We start from the raw sequence: 22,874 nt of genomic DNA, 5'->3' as shown, positions 1-22,874 counted from the left end.
GGCATTTGACAACGATATAAGACTAAACATGCATTCATTTATGAGTTTATAATATTTATATATTTTTTAGTTGGAACAGGCGGCCGTATAGTGGGTATAAGTTCACTTCAACAAATAATAATAGAAACAGGGTTACCAAAAAATTAATAAAACATTGGAAGTTAGTAGGTACCGAAAAACTCAGAGCGCGGCGTTGCCACGCCACCTTTGAGATGGCCAGTGGTGTTTTCACTATTGTGGATAAATATAAGTGCAGAGATACTGAAAAAACAAACTTTATGTTACCGATGCTGGAAAAGGCCCGGAGGAGGTGATGAAAGCATATCTCAGAAATTCATCAATTGTAGATTTTCTGGAAGCATATTTCAACATAAGAAAACATGTAAAACGATAGAAATAAGGGATATACAAGGTCTGCAATTTTGGGCTTGCAAGGATGGTTTTATTCGGAGCATTTGTAGCACAAGTTGAAACTACATATCTATTCTTCAGATGCTTGCACAGCAGCTATGGCCATCCCTTTGGACTTCAGTCTCTTCCTCATCAAGAATTAATCCGTGGAAAAAGTATGCAGCAGACTTAAAAGAAGGAAAACAAAAACAAAATTACACTATTTAAATGTACACGGATCAAAGGATAATTACCTATCGGGGAAAACATTTGTGCTCTGGCCAGGAAATTAATTAAGTGGCTTGTCAATGATTATAGATGCAACTTAGAAACCAAAGACATAAGAGCAATGACATAAAGAAGAGGGACACATCCTGCATGGTATCTGAAAGTGAAGTGAGCCATACTGTGAAGAAAAGCAAAATTGGAAGTGCAAGAGCAGGATATTTAATTGAGGGAAATTTTGAAGCAATACAAGGATGCAAACCTTTGGCGCCTACTTAAGGATAGAATCGATCGACTAATCAAATTATCAAAGGCTGGCAGCTTAATGCTGAAGACCATGGAGTTTTGGTGTAAAATCTTGTTACTTATCGAGCAGCAGCAACACGGCTGGATTTGCTCGCTCCCGGGCCAAATCTGTACTGTATGTGTGCCTCCTCCAAGTCATTTCTACCTGCCGCACCCTTGCATCGAGCTAACGCCACTGTCAGCCTGCCACTGTATCGAGCCGCTGTCGCGCGTCTCTCCATCTGGTCCAGAGGTTCTTCCCCCAGTCTGCAGATCGAGCAACGCAAGCCCTCGATTGTTCCCGGCCATCAGCAGGTCGCTGCATGCTCACCTCCGCGAGTACCGCGTGCCTCTGCGCGGCTGCGCCAGCGCTTATCCATGGGCGTCGGGGTGCGGCGTCTCGAGGATGACCTTAATCTTGCGTCGCTGTGGAAGGTGTCAGGTGATCAGGTCCCGGAGGACTGCTATGGAAGAGGCCGGCCACCGGCGGCCGGCGCGGCTTGTTCGTGCATGCTCGCTGTCATGGCTGGAGCTTACATCGGAGGTAGCTCTTGCCCGGGGTCTGGGGGCGAGGCTGGGCTCAGTTGACGCAGCGGGAGTAGCGCGGGTTGGAGACTTGCACGCTCCTGGCAGCGAACCCAAGCCTATGCATGACCGTTCTGGACATATGACGTACTTTCTAGATTAGTGGCTGCACTTGCAAAGGAATCAATGGCTGTAGATGTACCTCGAATTAGATCAAACGGTGAAGAAAATATAGATGACGTGGCCACATATGATGCCGGAGACGTGGCAAAATATGATGCCGGAGAGTATGGTGCGAAATTGGTCAAGTAAAAGATTGTGTGCATGTCATTCGTGATGGCATGGGTGAAACAAAAAGGTAACTATTTTTTTTCCTCTAAACGGAAACTTCTATGTGCTTGGCAAACTTGTGTGAAAGTTTGTTAACATATCACAAACAAAATAATATGTTGAAAATGAATTTATATGCATGTAAAACAATTCTTATTTTTTAGTTTGTTTGCGAAATATGAACACCTCCCAAAGACTGTATTGGAAGATCCTGAGATTAACTAAGTAACAACAGGCATCGCTGTCAACGGGCATGTCGTTTAGCAAAGCTTAAAACTTAGGGTAGGCTCAGGTGGTTCTGAACTCGGATCAAGCGACTTAATCCTCTAACAAGCTCAAGCTTGATACAATGAGCTTGCTTCAGATACACTCATTTAGTGAACCAAAGAGACCATACATAATACAATTAATTTATAGTAAACTCAGAATAATATATTAAGGAGATTAATAGTTTGATTTACGAGTTGGGAAGAAATGTACCTATATATAGAGTATCCATATAAAATACAATTAGTAAAGGCAAAATTTAAATAAAAGTGATCAAAATTAATAGTTTGATCTTCAAATTAATTGGCAAGAAAAAACTAAATGAATAGTCGATATAAATTATAATAAAAATATCTAAATTCAATATTGAAAAGGAATCGGGATTAACCAAAGTTTAAGTTTACAAGAGGACCAAGGAATGGGAAAATATTTCTAGAGATTCGGATACTGGTTTTATCAATAAACTGAGCTCACTAAAAAGAAACTTAAGTCTTCCTTGGTTTGGCTTCAACTCAAAATGCACAACCACATGATAGGAGTGGGAAAATAAGGAATTGGAGATGAGAATTGAGAATAGTTTTAAGACAATGAATTGGTTGGTTGTAGCTATTTGTAGTGTATGCTAATATAAGCATCATGTGCATAGAGAGAAGAAAATTTACAAATAAACAACTATCTTTAAAAAAATTGAACTCAAAACATCTAGATGTTATTACGATGAAAGAAAAGCCACCCACACGGGCCACCTTGCTAGTTGGTAGTATACACTTGGGTTTTTGTGTACAAAGTTTATATTAAAAAAAGGAATAGTCAAAACGAAAACAGAAAAAAAAAACTAAGAAAATGATCAGTCACATACTCCCTTTGTCTAGAAAAAAATACAATTACGGGTTACGTGTCATCAATTCATGTTTGATCAAATTTCTAGTGTATACTATTCATATTTACGGCTCCAAATTAATTTATTATTGAAATATATTTCATAATTAATCTAATAATATTTATTTGATATCATAAATATTGATAATTTTTTATCTATAATTGATCGAACTTAAGATACTAAACCATGACACTGTGCTACAATTACATTCTTTCTTGAACGGATGGAGTATGAAAAAAAAATGGAGGTAGTATATGAAAGGATCAAGATGTCCAAGAGGGGGGTGAATTGGGCTAATTCTAAATTTCTTGCAATAATTAAGCCCTACATTTAACCCATTTCACCCCCTTGTGCCTAAAAATATTTTAATTGTTCTACCACATAAAAGTTTTGCACTCTAAGTTTCAATCTTACTCTAGCATGACAATTTTAAGAATGTAAAGATATGAATTGAATTGCTCAAATGTAAATGTTCAAAGTAAAGAGAGGGAGAGGAACGCGGCGATGTTTTTCCGAGGTATCGAAGAGTCGCCACTCCCCACTAGTCCTCGTTGGAGCACCCGCGCAAGGGTGTAGCTTCCCTTGATCCGTGCAAGGATCAAGTGCTCTCTATGGGCTGATTCTATGACACTCCATCGTGGTAAATCGTCCACAACCGCTCACACCATGGCTTGGTGTGATCCATAACCTCTGTTGGATTATCACCAAGCTTCCTATCACTACCGAGTCGTCTAGGTGATGGAGATCACCAAGAGTAACAAGCATAAACTCTCACTTGACCAAGACAAGCCTAATGAGAAAGGTGGATGCACACTTGCTACTCCCTATGCACTAATAAGGTCCTTAATCTTAGATTATGAAATCTCAATCACCTCACTAGGCTCTTGCTCTCCCTTGCACTCCAAAGTGTTTCCTCAGCTGAACAAATGGGCAAGAGAGGTGAAATGGACGAGTATGAGATGTATTTGTACACCCCCATTCAAAACATGATCGTTGGGGTCCAACTCAACAACTTTCGGGGTGACCGGACACACTGGTCGATGTGACCAGATGCGTTTGGTCAGTACACCATGGCTACAAACTCGCCAGCACAAATAGTCGACCGTTAGAGTGACCAGACTCACCGCGGAGTCAGGTCCACCCTGACCTGACGCGTCAAGTCCTTGAAAAACCTCTCTAGATGCATTCTGTTATTGACTGGACTCACACACGCGCGTGTCCAGTCACTATTTCTTCTCAGTGTCCAGTCCTTCTTAGTACAGAGACCCCGCAGCTACAATGGTGGCACCTACGCATCCGGTCCTAGCTTTGCGCCAGCATTCGATCGTCCTTCTACCCCTGCAGCGCACGCCATAAACTCATCGGACTCACTAGGACCGAGTTCGGTCAGGGCATCACCATGCGTCCGGTCCTCCTATCTTGCTTCAAATCACTTCCAAATAAACAATCTTTGTGAATGAAGTTGACTCCAATTGATCTTTGGGCTGTCCCTAAGCTACCTAGTATACTAGTATAGAAACAAGTTGTACTCCCGGTTGGGAAACCCCTTTAGTCCCGGTTTCTCAACTGGGAGCACGAATCCGGGACTAAAGGGCCCCTCCTTTAGTCCCAGTTTCTCGCCCGGGACTAAAGGTCTAGGACTAAAGGTCCACCTTTAGTCCTGGTTGGTAATACCAACCGGGGCTAAAGAGGCCTCCCGGTCTGGCCACGTGGGCCGGCCCTTTAGTCCCGGTTGGTATTACCAACCGGGACTAAAGGTTTTTTTTTGTTTTTTTGTTTCTATTTTCAATTGATGATTCATTTTGGTTTTCGAATAGGTTTTTAAATACGCATTCTACGCTGCTAATAATATACGTATTATATACGCTTATAATGTTCGAACATTTTATACAAACTAAAGTATGAAATTAACGTATATATTACATGTATATACATATATTGTACGTTATTTTATGTACATATAATATGTATATATATTACAAATAAAGCTTGCATTGTATATTCTATTATATCCTTGGGATAACAAATTCACTCCATCTGGTTTGGCTTTCATGTTTCGTTCATGTCATTATAGAACTCGTCGGCGGGGTTTAAGACCTAGTCATTAAGAAATCCTGCTATGGTCTCTTGAATTGCTTTCAGTTGGTCACGTCGTATGACTTTTTTCCTTCAACCATAGAGTCTTCAATAAAAGTTAAAGGAAAAGTATTAATATATATATATATGTGTGTGTTGGTCACGTGATTACTTATATATATGCGCAATAAAAGAAATTGTGAATATATGAATATATTTATATAATGTACTTTGATGATCTCTTTAGGAGTTCTTTTTGAGTATGCCATGATGAACTCGCAAACATAGTATCCGTAGCAGTTGGTTCCCTGTTCTTGCCTCAGAACCCACTTTTACGAGAAAAAAGATCCGGTGAATTGAAAGCATGCATGGTGTTAATTGAATTATATATATAAATGTAGCTAGTACTTACTTTGTGTGCGATTACATCCAGTGGCGCTTTGCAATATTTTATGTGGTGTTCCTCAATGAAACTTTTCCAAACACTGCGCCCAATAAAATAAAAAATTAATTTGGTCTTTAATAATTATTGCAGTTAAGAGATCGGGGTATATATAGTTGCTAGAGAGACCAAATTACCCTTGGATAATATATATCATGTCTTGGTATTCTGTTTGCTCTTTTCTTAACGAGTCTAAGATGCTCAACTGACTATTGGCCATATCGATGACCATCAATATCCAATGATTGTTGCATATGTTTTTATACATAAATATGATCGACATTAACTAGAGTCAACATATATATATATGGGAGATAGCTTAGCTAGTAAGCAAATAATTGAACAAATGTCCATATGATCGACATTAATTATTTAACACTTGAAGTTATAGGGGAAGAGTATGTCCTTGTTTTGTTGGTTCACTAAGAACCTCATGAGATTTTTCTTGAGTTCAACTTTTCATTCAGGCGGGGGATTAGGGTGTTTGAATACGATATTTGGATCAACGAAACCAACATCATTATCCTTTCTCTTTCTGAGTTCTGTCATCTCATATCTGCATATATAAAAATATAGTGTGAGGATATATAATTTATATATATACATGTAGCTTTATATATACACTTTAATAGTAGAAAATAATCAGACTCACAGACAATAGCAGCTAATGAGACTTTTGTTGAGAGAGTCCAGGTGGCATAGTTGGTGTAATTCTAAAAACTCGACATATATAACGTCATCGCCACAGAAGTAATGTTGGTTTCTAACTCTGACAGAAACAAAGGTTGTCTCTCCCCATTCACACGCCGCCATGTACCACTTGTTTAGCAAGTACATTTGCGTACCTAGTTCACCTGAGGCCTCAGGGTTCTATAGACTCTTTCTATGTTCAAATTTCTTCCAAGGATCCACTTTCAGAGCAGATGGTCCTTCAGCGAGCACTTGGGCAAGGTCCAAACCAGTATCCTCGTAAAACCGAACCAGGTCCTCAAAATCGACGTCCAGTAAGTCTAAGTTTGAACCATTTTAATTATGAATGACAAGAGGGGGACTGATTGTTGGGATTGTTGTCCGAGTTGTGCAACACCTTTCCCTACTCTAGTCTTTTTCTGCGCCGCCTCAAATGACTTGGTGAGAGAGCGGTCGTAGTCCGATTTTGGCAGGGTCTTTTGAGATTCCCGCTTTTTCTGGTCCACCTTCTTTCTTAGAAGATCTGGAGGTAGGTAGAAGTACGGTTTCTTTGGGTTCTCCCTCGCTTCTCGTTGCTTTCTTACTTTTTCAAAGAAACTGTTCACATCTTTTTGTACTACAGCATTTAATTCTTTTTCACTTTTCTCGTAAGACAGTTTTGGGGGAATAACTGGATTAGAGGAGGCTTTCTTCTTTGCCGGATGGTGGGCCAACGACTTCGTTTGCGGGACGGACCTCTTAGGAGCTAGCTGCTTCTTGGTCATCAAGGGAGGCGGGGCAGCCGTTGGAGACCTCCTTGGAGGCGTTGGAGACCTCCTTGGAGGTGGCGGCGGTGGCGGCGTTGCATAATCATTGCCCGGAGCACTATGATGATCTAGAGATTGAATAATTGGACTTAGGTTGGTGGAGGCCCTGCTGTGTGAGTACAAAAAAGAATAATTAGTTATAAGAAATTGTTATTATTAATCATGCATTTCAATAGAAAATTAGTGAAAAAATTATTTCATTCACTTTTGTCCACACCTATTGTCTGGCAGTTGAGGAAGCGGCGGTGGACTAGAGACCCCAGGAATAATGATGTAGCACTTGCGTCATAGTATGAATCTTCTCTGTTTCTCCTAGAGTCTTATCCCCATCACCTCCTGGAATGTCAAGAGCCAGATCACTAAAACCTTTGTTAACTCTATCCACTGAGACGCTAATATATCCAGGTGGTATTATTGCCCCATGGATTCTTGGTGTCTTGATAGGATCTGGAGGAGAAAAAACACCAAGAGCCACCATGATTGTGGCATTCCCTTTTGGAATATATAGCTCACATGATGTAAATGGTGCAGTGATGTCATCCATGGGGAAACATAGCATTGCGTCATCTTGATTTGGCAACTCCATGGAAGCGCAACTGTTTTTCAACTGATCAGGGGGCTAATATTAATGTTGATTCCTAGATCTGATGCCTGCCTTTGGGCACTCATTGCTATTTGCACTTGCTTTATGATTTCCTCCTACATTCTAGCTTGCATGTCTTTTTCACGCTCCTGTGCTTAAAGCAACGCCTATCGTGACTCACGAACATATTCCTCCAACCTGTTGATCCGCGCTGCTTCCTCATCCTTTCTTCTCTATCGGCTTCTGTAGGTATCTCTATCATTAGGGAAACCATGCTCCCAAGAAATGTTCCGTCCTAAACCTCTCGTTCGGCCACTGTGTTCAGCAGTCCTGATGGCATACGTCAGTTCATCCTTCTCTCTATTGGGCCTGAACGCACCAATAGCTTTAGCTTGTAGAGCATAAGAAAATCTTTGTGTTGCTCTTTCGAGTTTTGGGTCATGAACCAGCTTCTCGGTCTCTAGGTCCAGTCTTCCCCCATGAGCGAAAAACCAATTATTCGCGCGTTTGGGCCAATTGAGTGATTCTGGTGTGATACCCTTGGCAAGAATGTTCGCTTCCATTTTTTCCCACTTGGGAATGGCAGTCACGTAGCCACCTGATCCCATGCCATGGTGGTATACCTTCTGTCGGGCATTCTCTTGGTTCCTTCTCACCCATTCCTCACCCTCTTCCGATGTCTTGTACAGCACAAAATCATTCTAGTAGGGCCTCAACTTCACGAGCGGGCCCCTAGTATTGAAATTGGGCGTTAGGTTCTTCTTGACATATTTCGTGTAAAGGGATTTCTTCTAAGTCTGGAATTGTGTGGCCATCTTCTTCATAGCCCACTTTTGAACTAGCTCCTTCAATTCATCATCGTTGATATCATCATAATCATCCGCTTGCAACATGAAATGTTGAAGGATATCATCCCAAATTAAATTCTTATCAAGATCAGAGACAAAACTAACATGAGGCTCATTGATCTTTTGCTTCCATTCACGGGCACTGATCAGAAGTCTGTCCCTTACAAGGTACCCATAGTGTTGCACGAATTTCCTTACATGTGGACCAAGTGGTTCGCCTGTCTCGATATTGAATTCCGATATTATGTAGCATCCCTCCAATGTCTTTTTCGGGCCTCGAATATTTTTGCTTTTCGCCGTTGTGGTCGTCGATCTAGAGGGCTACGTATAAAAAAGAATAAATAAATATCATGTGTACACATAATAGATGATAGATATTCAAATATATATATAATATTCAAATATATATATAAATATATACACCTCGCCAGTATTTTTTTGCACAATATTTTCTTGCTTATTTTCAAGAGCCAGGTATTGACTCCTGTCATCTATATCCTGTTGGTCACCATCGGTAAATTGAGTGCCGGTGTTGATAATATCCATCATTTCTTCATCCATGTTGTCTCTTGGGGCAGCCATATAGCTTTTATACCACTAGATATATCTATAAAAAATAAAAACCATATATCCATAAAATGGATCGAGTCATGTGCTTAAAATTAATTAAATAACTACACTCAAAAATTCAAGTCTTCAAAGCATAACTTTGATTTCTTATTTTCTAGAAATATTTATTGGCAAGTGATATATATAACAAATATATATATATATATATAACAATATAAATTTAAAACTCTCTAATATGTATAACAAATATATATATATATAACAATACAAATTTATAACCTCTAATATGTATGTATAACAAATTTATATATATAACAATATAAATTTATAACTCTAATATATATGTATAACAAATTTAGCTATATAACAATATAAATTTATAACTCTCTAATATAGATGTATAGCAAATTTATATATATAAAAATACAAATTTATAACTCTCTAATATATATATATATAACAAATATATATATATATATAACAATACAAATTTATAACTCTATAATATATATATATATATATAACAAATTTATATATATCAATACACAGTACGGGCCGGCGGCGTTGGTGGCGCGTGGGGCGGCCGGTGTTGGGGCAGCTGGCCGGCCGGCGCGGAGGAGGCGCATGGCGGGGTTCTGCGGCGACGTTGGTGGTGCGTGGGGTGGGCGATGTTGGGGTGGCTGGCCGGCCGTCGTGGAGGAGGCGCATGGGGTTCTGCGGCAGCGGGAGGCGTGCGACATCGAAGAGGTGGCCACGGGCGACGATGACGAGGGCGGTGGCAGCGGCAGTGGCGATGGACGATGAAGACGAAGAATGAGGAGGAAGAAGAAACGGTTGCCTTATATAGGGGAGGGACCTTTAGTCCTGGCTCATGTAAATGCCCGGGGGACTAAAGGTGTATTTTGGCTGGCCACAAAAAATGCAGCCCACCTTTAGTCCCGGGTGGTAGATCTACCCGGGACTAAAGTTGGGTTGTAGTTTCACTTCCCGCCCGTTTCAAGCTCCATTTGTTTTTTATATATTTCTTTCTATAAAATGTTAAAGTCTTGTTAATTGCACAGTAAATTAAATACAAGGCATAAAATTGTTTTAAAAGAATATGGATTTACTTTTGCTTTATTGCACACAGGAAAATTGTGTGACCTAAAGTTTTTTGTTTTTTCTTATAAATATTGAAACATAATGTCAATAATAATTACTATTTAATTAATGCAAAAATGTAGTGTTTAATTTAAATCATTAAAACTTTTGTTTTCGATTGGAAATTTGTTTTCACATCATTTTAACGTAAATCTTTTCATTTTTTTCATCACTCATTGTCCACAAGCGACATGGAAATTCCACCATCAAACACAAATTTAATCTGAACATAGAAAAAAAGGAAACACCTAATAAACATCTCTGAATTCACAATTATTACATAATACTTCTAATACACACTATTAAACATCACTATATATGTCAAGCGGGCACAGTAGTGAACTTCTTCTTAACGTATATCGCTTGGTTATGATCGTGCCATAACCATGGAGTGTCTTCATCATTTAGCTGGATGCTTGGGTCTTTGTTCACTGTGAAGGGTGGAATTCGGTCATCCTTTTCATAATCTTCTGATATGTCTGACTTGTCTTCAATTCCGACGATGTTTCTTTTCCCTGATAGAACTATGTGGCGCTTTGGCTCATTGATTGGGTCGTTGTTGTTTTCCCTCTCTTCGGTTTTATAGACATGTCCTTGACATAGAACACCTGATTCACATCCTTGGCAAGGACGAATGGTTCGTCTTTGTACCCAATATTGTTGAGGTCCACGGTTGTCATTCCATACTGGTTGTCGACTGCTACCCCGCCTCCAGTCGCCATTACCTTTTGGCACTTGAACAAAGGTACCTTAAAAGTAGGTGCATAGTTTAGTTCACATATCTCCTCGATGCGGCCATAATATGTTTGCTTATTTCCATTAGGGTCGGTGGCATCTATGCGGACACCACTATTTTGGTTGGTGCTCCTTTTATCTTGGGCTACTGTGTAAAATGTATTCCCATTTATCTCATACCCTTTGTATGTGAGGATATGACACGATGGCTGCCTAGCCAACAAATACAGTTGCTCATCAATACTCTCATCACCCTGACATTCTTTTCACAACCAGTCGCTGAAAGTTTCCATGTGCTGACGCGTAATCCAAGCTTCCTTCTGGCCAAGCACGGTTGTGAACATATTTCTTTAGGACTCCCATGAACCTCTCAAAGGGGAACATGTTGTGCAGGAACATAGGACCGAGAATGCTAATCTCCTTGACCAGGTGAACTAGGAGGTGTGTCATGATATTAAAGAAGGAAGGAGGGAACACCAACTCAAAGCTGACAAGACATTGAACCACATCATTCTGTAGTTTAGCTAGATCCATTGGATCGATTTCCTTTTGAGAAATTGCATTGAGGAATGCACATAGCTTCACGGTGGCTAGACGTATATTTGGAGGTAGAATTCCTCTTAATGCAACTGGAAGCAATTGCGTCATGAGCATGTGGCAGTCATGGGACTTTAAGTTTAGGAATTTCTTATCTGGCACATTTATTATACCTTTATATTTGAGGAGAATCCAGATGGTACCTTGATGCTTGCTAGGCATTCAAATATGCTTTCCTTCTCTTCTTTGCTGAGTGTAGCTGGCAGGACTTAAGTAATGGCATCCATCATCTGTCTTCTCTAGATACAGGTTGTCTCGTTCTTTCAAACACCGCAGGTCCTATCGTGCTTCAAGTGTGTCCTTAGGCTTCCCATACACACCCATGAAGCCTAGCAGGTTCACACAAGGATTCTTCATCAGGTGCGTCACGTCGATCGTGCTATGGACCTCTAGGACTTGCCAATAGAGTAGCTCCCAAAATATGGACTTCTTCTTCCACATGGGTCATGACCGTCAGCGTCGTTCGGAACAGGTTCGCTACCATGTGCCTTTCCAAATACTACTTTCATATCCTTGACCATATTGAGTACATCCTCACCAGTTCGGTTGCCCGGCTTGGTCTAGTGGTCTGCCTTACCTTTAAAATGATTGCCTTTCTTTCTTAGGGGGTGATTCGCAGGAAGAAATCGACGATGGCCAAGGTACACGACCTTTCGACATTTTTTCAAAAATATACCTTTAATGTCATCGAAACAGTGCGTGCATGCATTATATCCCTTGTTTGATTGTCCTGAAAGATTACTTAGAGCAGGCCAATCATTGATTGTTACGAACAATAATGCTCACAAGTCAAAGTGCTCCTGTTTGTGCTCATCCCACACATGTACTCCTGGTCTGTTCTACAAAAGTAGAAGTTCTTCGACTAGTGGCCTCAGGTACACATCGATGTCGTTGCCAGGTTGCCTTGGGCCTTGGATGAGCACTAACATCATAATAAACTTACGCTTCATGCATAACCAGGGAGGAAGGTTGTAGATACATAGAGTAACAGGCCAAGTGCTATGACTACTGCTCTGCTCCCCGAAAGGATTCATACCATCCGTACTTAAAGCAAACCTTAAGTTTCTTGAGTCATTTGCAAACGCCAGGAATTCTCTATCGATTGCTCTCCACTGGGACCCATCAGCAAGGTGTCTCAACATATTGTCTACCTTACGGTCTTCTTTGTGCCATCACAACAACTTTGCATGGTCTTTGTTTCTGAACAGACGTTTCAAGCGTGGTATTATAGGAGCATACCACATAATCTTGGCAGGGATTTTCTTCGTGGGACGTTCGCCCTCAACATCACTAGGGTCATCTCGCCTGATCTTATACCACGATGCATGACATACCAGGCATGCATCTAACTTCTCATACTCCTCGCCATGGTAGAGGATGCAGTCATTAGGACATGCATGTATCTTCTGGATTTCTAATCCCAAAGGGCAGACTACCTGTTTTGCTTCATACGTAGTGTTGGGAAATTCGTTATCCTTCGAAAGCATCTTCTTTTGGATTTTTAGTAATTCCCCAAATCCCTTGTCAGATACACCATTCTTTGTCTTTCATTACAGCAATTCCAGTGTGGTACCCAACTTTTTCTACGCCGCATCATAAGTTGGGTATAGCAATTTCTTGTGATCCTCTAGCATGCGCTCGAACTTGATCTTCTCCTTTTCACTTTCACATTCTCTTTGTGTGTCACGAATGGCCTGACCAAGATCATCAGCGGGCTCATCTTTTGCCCCTACCTCTTCTTTAGTTTCCCCCATTGCAGTATCATTGAAGGCACCATATTCAGCAATAATGTCATCATCGTCCCATTGTTCTTCTTCACCTTCTTCCATTACAACCCCGGTTTCTCCATACTTCATCCAACAAATATAGTTTGGCATGAAACCTGACTTCAACAAGTGTGAATGAAGACTCCTTGAGCTAGCATATTCCTTCAAATTCTTACATATGGCACATGAGCAGCATATGAAACCATCGCATTTGTTTGCCTCGGCCACACGTAAGAAAGAATGCATGCCCTCAATGAACTCTTGTGTAACACCTCGGGTGTTTAAATACTAAAACCTGACATGTCATCATATGCATTACAAAGCATTTGGCATTTGGTGAAAACTTTGAGATGCATATACTAAAACAAGTTTATATTTATGTGGTATGTGTTGAATTGTATTGTTTGACTCAAGTTCAAAGTTTATTTGGATTTTTAATTTTCGAGAAAACCCTGAATTTTAGCATTTAAATCCTACCCTAAAAACTCATTTCAAAATCTAAGCATATTTTGGGGTTGAGCCCAAAAGCAAAAGTGTAGAGCCTGACAAGTTATACAAAGTTTGTTTTTTGGAGTTTTCAAAGTTGTTATGAAAAATTTGAAGTAATTCAAAAAGGCATAATTCGTTAAATGTTCCCTATTTGAATTCAAAAGTTCATTTCAAAATGTAGACCGAATTAGGGATTAGTTATAAAAGCAAAGTTGTATAACTTGGAATTTTGAACAACTTTTATTTTTGGAGATTTTTGAGTTGTTACACAAAATTGGGAGTAATTTGAATTTGAAAACGAAGGGCAATTCTATAAATTCTGTGAACAGTGTTCACCGCCTAAGCTACACCGCCGACGACCTTCGGTTTGCTTCCAGGCACGGTCGTGGCCGTCTTTGGCGTCACGCTAGCGCGGTGAAGGCCACATCGTAGCTTCCTTGCGCTTCTGAGCCGCGCTATTTAGCCTTGGCCGTCGTCGTTCGTTCTCGCTCTCTTGCTCTGTTTTCCCGACGCCACGGCCATAACTCCGGCGAGCTCTCACCGTCGCTTTAGCGCACTCCTGCCGTTGAAAAGCTTGTCATAGCTCCGCCTGCTACTTGTGCGCCCAACCAACCTGTTTTTGTCGCTTGACTTCGCCGGGAACTCGCTGTCCACGCCCTTCTTCCTCGCGGCCGGCAACCTCACCCGCGATCCCGTTTCGTCGTGGCCAGTGCATTGCGGTGAGTCTCTGTCCTTGCCGAGCTGTGATTCAGTTTTGCCACGATGCCGTGGTGCTTTGTACCTTGATGCTTGATAAAATTGTCCACCGCAGCCACCAGAGCGCCACCGTCGTCGTTGCTTGCTCTGCCGTGACCGCCTTGTGCTCTACTCAGTCGCATTTGGGGTGAGCTGCTGATGCTTCCTGGGCCATCTGTTTAAGCTTTACAAGTCTCACGTTGCCAGCGTAGCGTAGCCACGCCGTCGTGGCCGCCATGACCGGTGTAGTGCTCGGTCCAGTCCGTAGCTAGTCCGGCTTGTGCCCCAAATCGATGTGCCTAGTCGAGGGTAGTGTTTTGGTACCTTGGCCGTCACCATTGGTCTCGCCGTCGGCGAGATATCGCCGGTCAGCACGCGTGTCGCCGGAGTCAAAGCCTGAGGTTGAAGATGACATATGGGGTCGGGATGTCAGTGACTATGTAGTTCAAAAATAGATTTTTCTATTTTCTAGAATAAATAAATAGTGTCTGTTTTTGTTATTTTTGTGTAGATTGATTTAGAGCTCCAAAAATTATGAAAATTTTTGTGTGACCTCTCTGTGATGTATATTATTTAATAAAAATATGAAATGTTATTTTACAGTACTTTTTGAATGTGATGAAAATTGCTCAATTTATTAATAAATGGATTTCCATGATTTTTCTAGGCTCATTTAATTGTCCAAAAAATTATGAAAATTGTTTTGCCACTTAGTTATCATGTGATGAACATTTACAAAAATTTTGAGGTCAATTGGAACAAGTTGATTTATTTCATAATTCTTAATTAATTAATTAATTAATTCATAAAAGCAAATAGTAACCTTTAGTGATTTAGGTTTTGTTTGAATTTTTGATTGAGTGATGTCCTTGGGTCATTAGTTGGTAATGATCTTTGGCAATTGATGTTAGTATTCTAGAAAGGCTTAGTTAGTTTGACTTGTAACTGTACCGCGAAGGAAAGTTGTATTCCAGTTGTTAACTTTTGCATCCATCATCAAGCATCATGTTTCGTATTCCGCATCATATTAAACATGGTATTGTTACTACGTGTAGTGAACAAAGGTGAACACGTGTTAGTTAATCAAGTTGCTGAGGAGGTTAGTACGTCTGTTGAGGTCGGATCGAATACTTGTGGAACGTCGTAGGGATCGGACTTTTCCGTCAACGAAGGCAAGCTCCGGATGCATACAACCCTACCTTGTGTTTTATAAATTAATTTCGCTTTTGCTTTTCTGTACTGCATTAAGTGATTAGAAGTCAAGTGAAAACCTAATTGGTACATTACCAACCTTGCCTTTCTATATCTACCTTGATTACCTGTTTTATTTGTAAATGACTAGTTATGCTTAGTCATGCTTAGTCGAGTGATTACCTGTCACCTGCGAGTTTTAAATGGATCTTTGGTTACTTATGTTATCATGAAATATGAGAATGTGAAGTAATAAACTTAGACCGAACGGACTCAGTGTGTGAGAGCCATAAGACATGAAGGTCTTGTGAGCGGGTACTTTCCGTCTGTGTCGATTAAGGTCCATACTGTTGTTGAATTGCATGATGTGAGACTTTATAGTACTAACCACATACTCCGGTAAGCCTTAACTTGGCGATTCTAGTACGAGAATGGCTACTCGCGCACTGGGAGTGGAGAGATGGCGGGAATAGCGTGTACCCACGTGGCCATGGGCTGGAATGGTGGAGTACTGTATTCTCGGGTGGTGCGGACCCGTTCTTGTTTAGAGGATCTGAGGGTAGGTTGGTATATGTAGGTCGGGGACCTGCATATGTCGTGTAGTCTGAAATTTCCAGCTGGGTGTTTAATCGGTTCGAATCGTCGTTGCTCCTCAGTTATGGAGACTCAACTCGCTGTTCATCATCGTAGTATTAATAACTGGAACTTGAGGCTGGTTTGAGAAAGTGTTGGATATGAAGTTTCATGATCTCCATACGGATCGTGTCAGCTTTGTATAGGATTTTATGAAGTTTTAAATGTCGAATTAAAGAATTTTTATTAAAGAGCTTTTACGCCAAAATTTACTTTGATTATTGCTAAAGCCATATCTTGAATCCCTGAGCCTGCATTCCTGAGTTTATCAGTTCTTATTTCGATTAAGTCTTGTTGAGTACTTTTGTACTCAGGGTTCGTTGACCCTTGTTGCAGGTGAGCCTCATGAGCAGATCTATTTTGGATCGTGCTGCATGACTATTGTTCAATCTGACGATGAGAAGTAAATGTGTGGTCCTTGGGTAGGACAGTTTTATTTTGTGTGTTTGTTTATGTTAAATATGCCACTCCACTACTATTATGGTTTGTAATAATTATCGAACTTAGTTTGTAAGGTTTGAAACAACTGGTTTGTAAACTAAGTTATCGTAACACTTTCGCTATTTTACTCTGATGTATATATTTGAATAAATGTTGTAATACTGCAATGACTCTGTAATGTGATCCTGCTCAAAAATTATGGATGATTTGGGGTTCCCCGAGGACACCCGATAGACTTCTTAAGTTACCAAGAACATATGCATAGTTGTCAAAGGTCGTTGGACAGTGACAAGTGCATGTGGGTCCTATAACTTAGGAGGTTCTGCCACATCTTGGGAGCGGCGATCAGCATTGTATATCCAATGCCGGCTCATCTACATTATATGACATCCATACCATATTAAAACCTAGAACATAATTAGTTAATTATACGACATGCATGCCACCACACAAGGTATTAATTTATGAAAGTCTCGCTACAATGTAGACAATCCCAACTACCACTAAAAAAACTAAAGCTAAAATACACTTCAGCAGCATAAGGATTTCGCGACCAATCTCAACTAAAACAGACAGATCATGCATTTGTTCAACATCTATGGGCTTCTTCCGTAGGATCACTGCCTCATCAGCCGCCGTAGCCGCCTGTGCAAGAGAGTTTTGCACGTGTTCAACATACGCTTCCTCCCAGTACCAGTCTGAACATCCAGTGTCATCCCACTGAAATTAAAACAAAAAATTAGAACTTTAATCACAATCATCATGAAAATAAGTATAAATTAACCATAATCATCAAATACGACAAAATAACTCACATTGCGATCCGGACACTTGTAGAAGATACAGCCCTTGTTGGGACACTCCTTCCTCACCCGGTACTTCATCACAATCTTCTCCTCACACTTGCCGCATGCAATGATAGGGAGGTCCGGCCTCAGTCGTTTTGGAACCCGATGAGAGGCCGAGGACCCAGAAGCAGTTGCCATCTACTCTCTATACTCATTTAGTCATTTTTAATATAATATAAATTTCTCATTTTATAAACAAATAAAATTAAAAAAAACTCTAAAATTCTCTATATCTCTAAACCATGAAGTGTGCTATGCATGCTAGAAATGAAAGCTGAATACTTGTTTTGAATAACTACTTTAACCTTCCTTCATCCAAATATGCAAACTTTAAAGTGATTTTGAGCTTAAATGGCTTACAAATAAAAAAATCACCATAAAAAACCACATATATCTAGTCCACAAAATCAGATATGCTACTGATGAAACATGAGAGTATAAAGTTGGTAACCTTTACAACCAAAGAATCGATGGAGGAATCGAAGAAATCTTGTGATTACCGGCGATGAGGAAGAAGAGAGGCCGGCGATGAAGCAAGAACACTGAGCTCGAAGTGGCTCGGGTTCGGGGAGGAAGAAGGGGTATATAGGAGGAAATCTTTAGTCCTAGTTGGAGACAGCAACCGGGACTCAAGGTCCCTTTCTAGTCCCGGACAGAGCCTCCAGCCGGGAGTAGACTTTTACTCCCGATTGGAGGGACCAACCGGGAGTAAAAGTTAACCTTTAGTCCCGGTTGGTAGCTCCATCCGGGACTAAAGGTCCCCTGCAGCAAAAGCCTGCCGCAGTAGCCGTTGGGCAGGGACCTTTAGTCCTGGTTGAAGCTACCAACCGGGACTAAAGGTTTCTCTAGTCCCGGGCGCAAAAAATACCAGGACTAAAGCCAAATTTTGAAGTGGATCAAAAGTTGTTTCTCTACTAGTGGTGCTAAGTTTGACAAGTGTGCACCACACCTAACACACTAGACTCACCTAGGTCAAGCTACTAGTTCATACCCGCCTTAATAGTATGACCAAAGGAAAAAATAAAGCCCTAAACTACTCTAAGTGTCTCTCCAACGTCAAACGACACTTAGAACTAGTCCATCCTTAACCTTATCGTCCATCCTTTGAAAACCGAAACGATTTCCATCGACAGGGGCATGAAAACCATAATTGCCCAATCAATCACCATTAGCATAACCTAACTCAACTTGCCTCTGCAAAACACACGTTAGTCATAGTAATCTTGTGTCATCATTAATCACCGAAACCCAACTAGGGGCCTAGATGCTTTCAATCTTCCCCTTTTTGGTGATTGATGACAACACATCCTCGAGTATGTGTATAAGAGATGAGTGAGGTTTTCAACATGCTTCGTTCATATAAGCAATTGGCAATAAGAGCAAAGGGATAGGAATTCTTAAACGAACCAAGCCAACATAATGTACTCAAAGGATATGAATTAAGCAAGAGTACGAAATATAAAGCTCATTTGGATAAGAGTAGAACGCGGAAGCAAAGCAAATGAGCAAAAACAAGTGACATGACATATATATATCAAAGTAGAGAGCACACATGTCACATAAGTCTCACAATCACACATATCATAGTGCACAAAAAGTAAACATGATATGCATGAGAGTAGCACGCAAAAGAACGAGTCCATCTCACACGCTCCCCCTAAGTCTAACATATTCGCTCCCTCTCCCCTTTGGCGTCAAGCACCAAAACCTAAGGGTCGGTTGATGGGACATGAGCAAACGAGTCGGGCGCTAAGGTGCGGTGAGAGATCTAAAACTGAGTAGGATCATCACCTAACTCTAAACTCAAAACTATTGGACCTGCTGGAGCTAGCTATGGCTGACCCTCTGACTCTAAAACTATAAGTGAAGCGGTCTGGGTCTGCTCCATAGTCTCAGAAACTAGATCGGCTAGTTGGGAAGTAGAAGCTAAAGCTATAGCCTGACCCTATGGCTCTGAAGCTGTCTTTGTCGTTGAGGCCTGAAGTGTAGGAGTGACTATCAGAGGCGGCTCAGACAACGCAACAGAAGATGGAATCGTCTCTATAGTCCCTATGATTGGAGCTACTGTAGTAGTAAGAGCCACTCGATACTCTAGAGGTGTGGGCTGTCCGATAATCTCACTGAAAGTGGCACCCAAACTCCTAGAAACCGGTGTGTCTATCACTAACACTGACTCTGAGTAGGAGTGAATCCAGTAATGATCAGTGTGAAACCCTAAGCCTGCTCTATCGTTGGTATAGCGAACCACTGAGAAACCTGCTCGGAGGGTGAGGCAAACTATGCTACTAGCTGCCCCTGACTCTGTAGGCCGCTTGGCTATAACACTAGAGTCACTGGGGTAGTAGTCACTATTGAAACAAGCTACAACATCGGCTGATAAGGAGCAACACCTGTAGAACTAAGGACATGCTACATGAAACCAAATGTCGTCTGCTAAAAATTGAGAAGCTTCTGCTGGACAGCCTACTACTGCTGCTGAAAGGCATGTTGCTGCAACTGGAACTGGTCCTGCTAAGTCTGCATCTGCACAATAGCGGTTGTTGTGGCCTATGCCTAACATGCCTAGTCCTATTGCATCCTCTCAAGTATAGCAATCAGAGCAGGGTCTGTCTATGGTGGTTGAGGTGGAGCTGAGCAGGAAACACTAGCCTCTCTATCGTGAGCCCATGAGGGCATCCATGGAATAGGCTGGTAGTCCTCGTCTGAACTGTCAGACGGATCGTTCTCGACCTCGTTGTCCAGTTGTGCCTCTAAGTTTGCAAGCTCTAACTCTACAATGGCCCTGATGGCCTTGTCCTGCTCAGCCTCTATCTCTGGCACTTCTGGCCTCTGGCAGCGCTGCTGCCTTGGTGTCCTACTCCCAGTACTGGAACCCATCAGCTGGCACATGTTGTACTCGGGGAACTCAGTAGTAGTGCCACACCACTCTTCCACTGCCTCAGGAGGCATCTGAGAAATTACCTTGTAGATAAGAAAGCAAATCCAATGGCCATAAGGTAGCTGATGGTGGCCCTTGAAGCCCTCTACCAAGGTGTCCTCCATCTCTAAAAATATCAAATCCCAAATATCAAACTCGGTCTGAGAGATCAAGTGGTGGACTAACCAAAGCTAAATACGAGTCAATCCCTCTCGATAGCCACCCCTAGGAAGCAAAGTCCTCCTCATGACCATGTCTAGGAGATGGGCCGTAGGAGTAAGGGCACCCAGAGTGCACCTCAAACCCTCTCCGAATGGCTCTCAAAAGCAAGCTCTAACTAACTCTGTAGGTGGCACTGCTCCACCGTGGGGGCATCTCGGTGGCTGTGTCTGGCCATAGCAAATCTAGTGGATCTTGGTGGCCTACTCTAGAATCCTCAGTATCTCTCTGACCCTGTTGCTATATAACCTGCGATCACATCCTCTGAAGGAGAATTGAATGAACCTGTGATCGGGGTCAATCCACAAAGAGGCATAGTACTCTCTGACCCAACTAGCAACATACCTGCCAGTCCACCCTAAGAGATCTACCAAGCCAGGCAGAAAGGTGAGGTGGGGACAGACCTGCTCTCCTCCAGCTGCCACAATAGCTTCCAAGGGGCACACTCGTTGAGATATGAAAGCAAGTCCACTATTGACATAAACATTATAGAAGTCCTCCTACAACATAGTGTGGAAGCCCTATGAAGCTCTCTTGTCCCACTAAGGTGGGAACCACTGCTCAACCTCCACAAAGCAAAGCTGTTGAACCTACCGAGCTATGGTTGTCCTCAAGTCCAAGTGCTCTATAGGCGGTAGGCCTCGTGGTCTGGGAGGTGGATGAGCACCCCGCCTCTGTGTCTCAGGCCATGGTGACACCAGAGTACGAGCATGACTAGAACTCTGTCTATGGTGTAGGCTCCTCTGCCGCTGCCTGCTCTGTCTCCTCAGTGCCAAGCTCTCTTGCCTCAAGGTGAAACTGAGCCTCACCAATGTGAACACCACTACCTTTGCCACCTCTCTCAGCACACTCGGCTGCTGCTACCACTGTTGCGGCCCTCTCTGCCTCTATATAACCACACCTGTGCTTCTTTGCAAGCATCTTTTTCGGTCCCTTCTCCATTTTTTGCGCCGTCCGACGAGGTGAATGCCTCTCGTCATCGTTGAGACCACCCCTGATGTTCTTGCACCTAGCCATGACTGACAACTGAGAAAACAACTGCCACTGAAGATCAACTGCCACACAAAGGCTCCCCCTGACTCACTGCCACTGACAAGAGAGATCCACTATCACTGAGAATCACTATCAGTTGACACTCATGAGGCTTGGCCTCAATCCATACTCGCGGGCTTGGCCCTGAGTTCAACTGTCACTGCCACACTGACCAAGCATAGCGACACGACCCAACTCACTACAGGAAATAGATAGGGAGATATACATAAGCACATAGTAATCTAGAGATAAGTGAAGCCCTATTAGAGCAAGCAAATAGGGTAAGAATGGAGTAAATGGATTGCTACCTTTAGAATGAGGAGAATCCCTATGAATAGGAGAGATGACTGAGCACGGGGGCCCCAAGCACCACAACAACCATGCTGTAGAGGAACAAGGTTGAAAAAAATCAATGACATGTGCTAGAATGGTTGTGGCAATTAACCAAACACATGAGGGCAAGACAAATACTCACCCTAGAGAGCAAGTACTATGGCCAAGAAGTCACCGGGGCACCGCACACAAGGTTGACAATCGAACTGCAAGGAAGATAGTCGAAGACGGGGTCAAAAACTGGTAGTAGACTTGGTTGAGACAATTTGTCGAGCACCTGGAGGGCAGTGAGGGTGCTCACCCTGGAGGAAGCCTCTGTGGACCAAGGAATTGCCGTAGATAGAGCACTAGACACCAAGGATATGAGCACGATGTCGCTGGTGCCGAAGGAAACGACGGCGAGGTCGAAAGCGGGACTCTCGGCGACGGCAGCGAGAGCACACGGCGAGCAGGGGCATGGCCAGGTGTAGGTGCGTGGAGGTCACAAGCGCGGGACGCATGGGCTATCGAGTAGGTGAGGGCGCTACTCCGTGGGAGATGGCCGAAGCTGGTGAGGGCGTGCGGTGGCCGGAGAGAGCAGTGCGGCAGCGGTTAAGGTTAGGGGTGCGATCGTGGCGTACGGAATAGAGGCGCGAGCGGTTCTGATTTAGGAAAGAGGGACGAGTACGGGCCTATCTTGACAGAAGAGAGTGAGGCCAAAGATGGTTGCCAATTTTGGGAAAAGAAAGACGTGGGCCCCACGTGTCAGGATGGAATTTGAAACATATCGCGCATTGACTATAACGACCGGACGCGATGCTGGAAACGACCTGACGAGGCTTGCTCGGAGTCCGATCATAGACAGAGCTCCAGAAAGCCTCCCAATGCGACCTAACATGTCC

At 42.3% G+C, this 22,874-nt stretch overlaps 1 long non-coding RNA gene across 1 annotated transcript; it reads right to left on the bottom strand.

The window, feature by feature from the left end:
* Positions 1–21,244: 21,244 nt before the first annotated feature.
* On the bottom strand, positions 21,245–22,599 carry LOC136502777 (uncharacterized). Its single transcript, XR_010770701.1, has 4 exons — positions 22,295–22,599; positions 22,136–22,199; positions 21,969–22,043; positions 21,245–21,859 (listed from the first exon to the last, which is right to left on the bottom strand). It is a non-coding gene; the product is annotated as an uncharacterized lncRNA (long non-coding RNA).
* Positions 22,600–22,874: the final 275 nt, after the last annotated feature.

The sequence above is a fragment of the Miscanthus floridulus genome, chromosome 14, assembly GCF_019320115.1.
Source record: "Miscanthus floridulus cultivar M001 chromosome 14, ASM1932011v1, whole genome shotgun sequence".
Taxonomy (NCBI): Eukaryota; Viridiplantae; Streptophyta; class Magnoliopsida; order Poales; family Poaceae; genus Miscanthus; species Miscanthus floridulus.
This window is presented reverse-complemented; position numbering and strand designations above follow the sequence as displayed.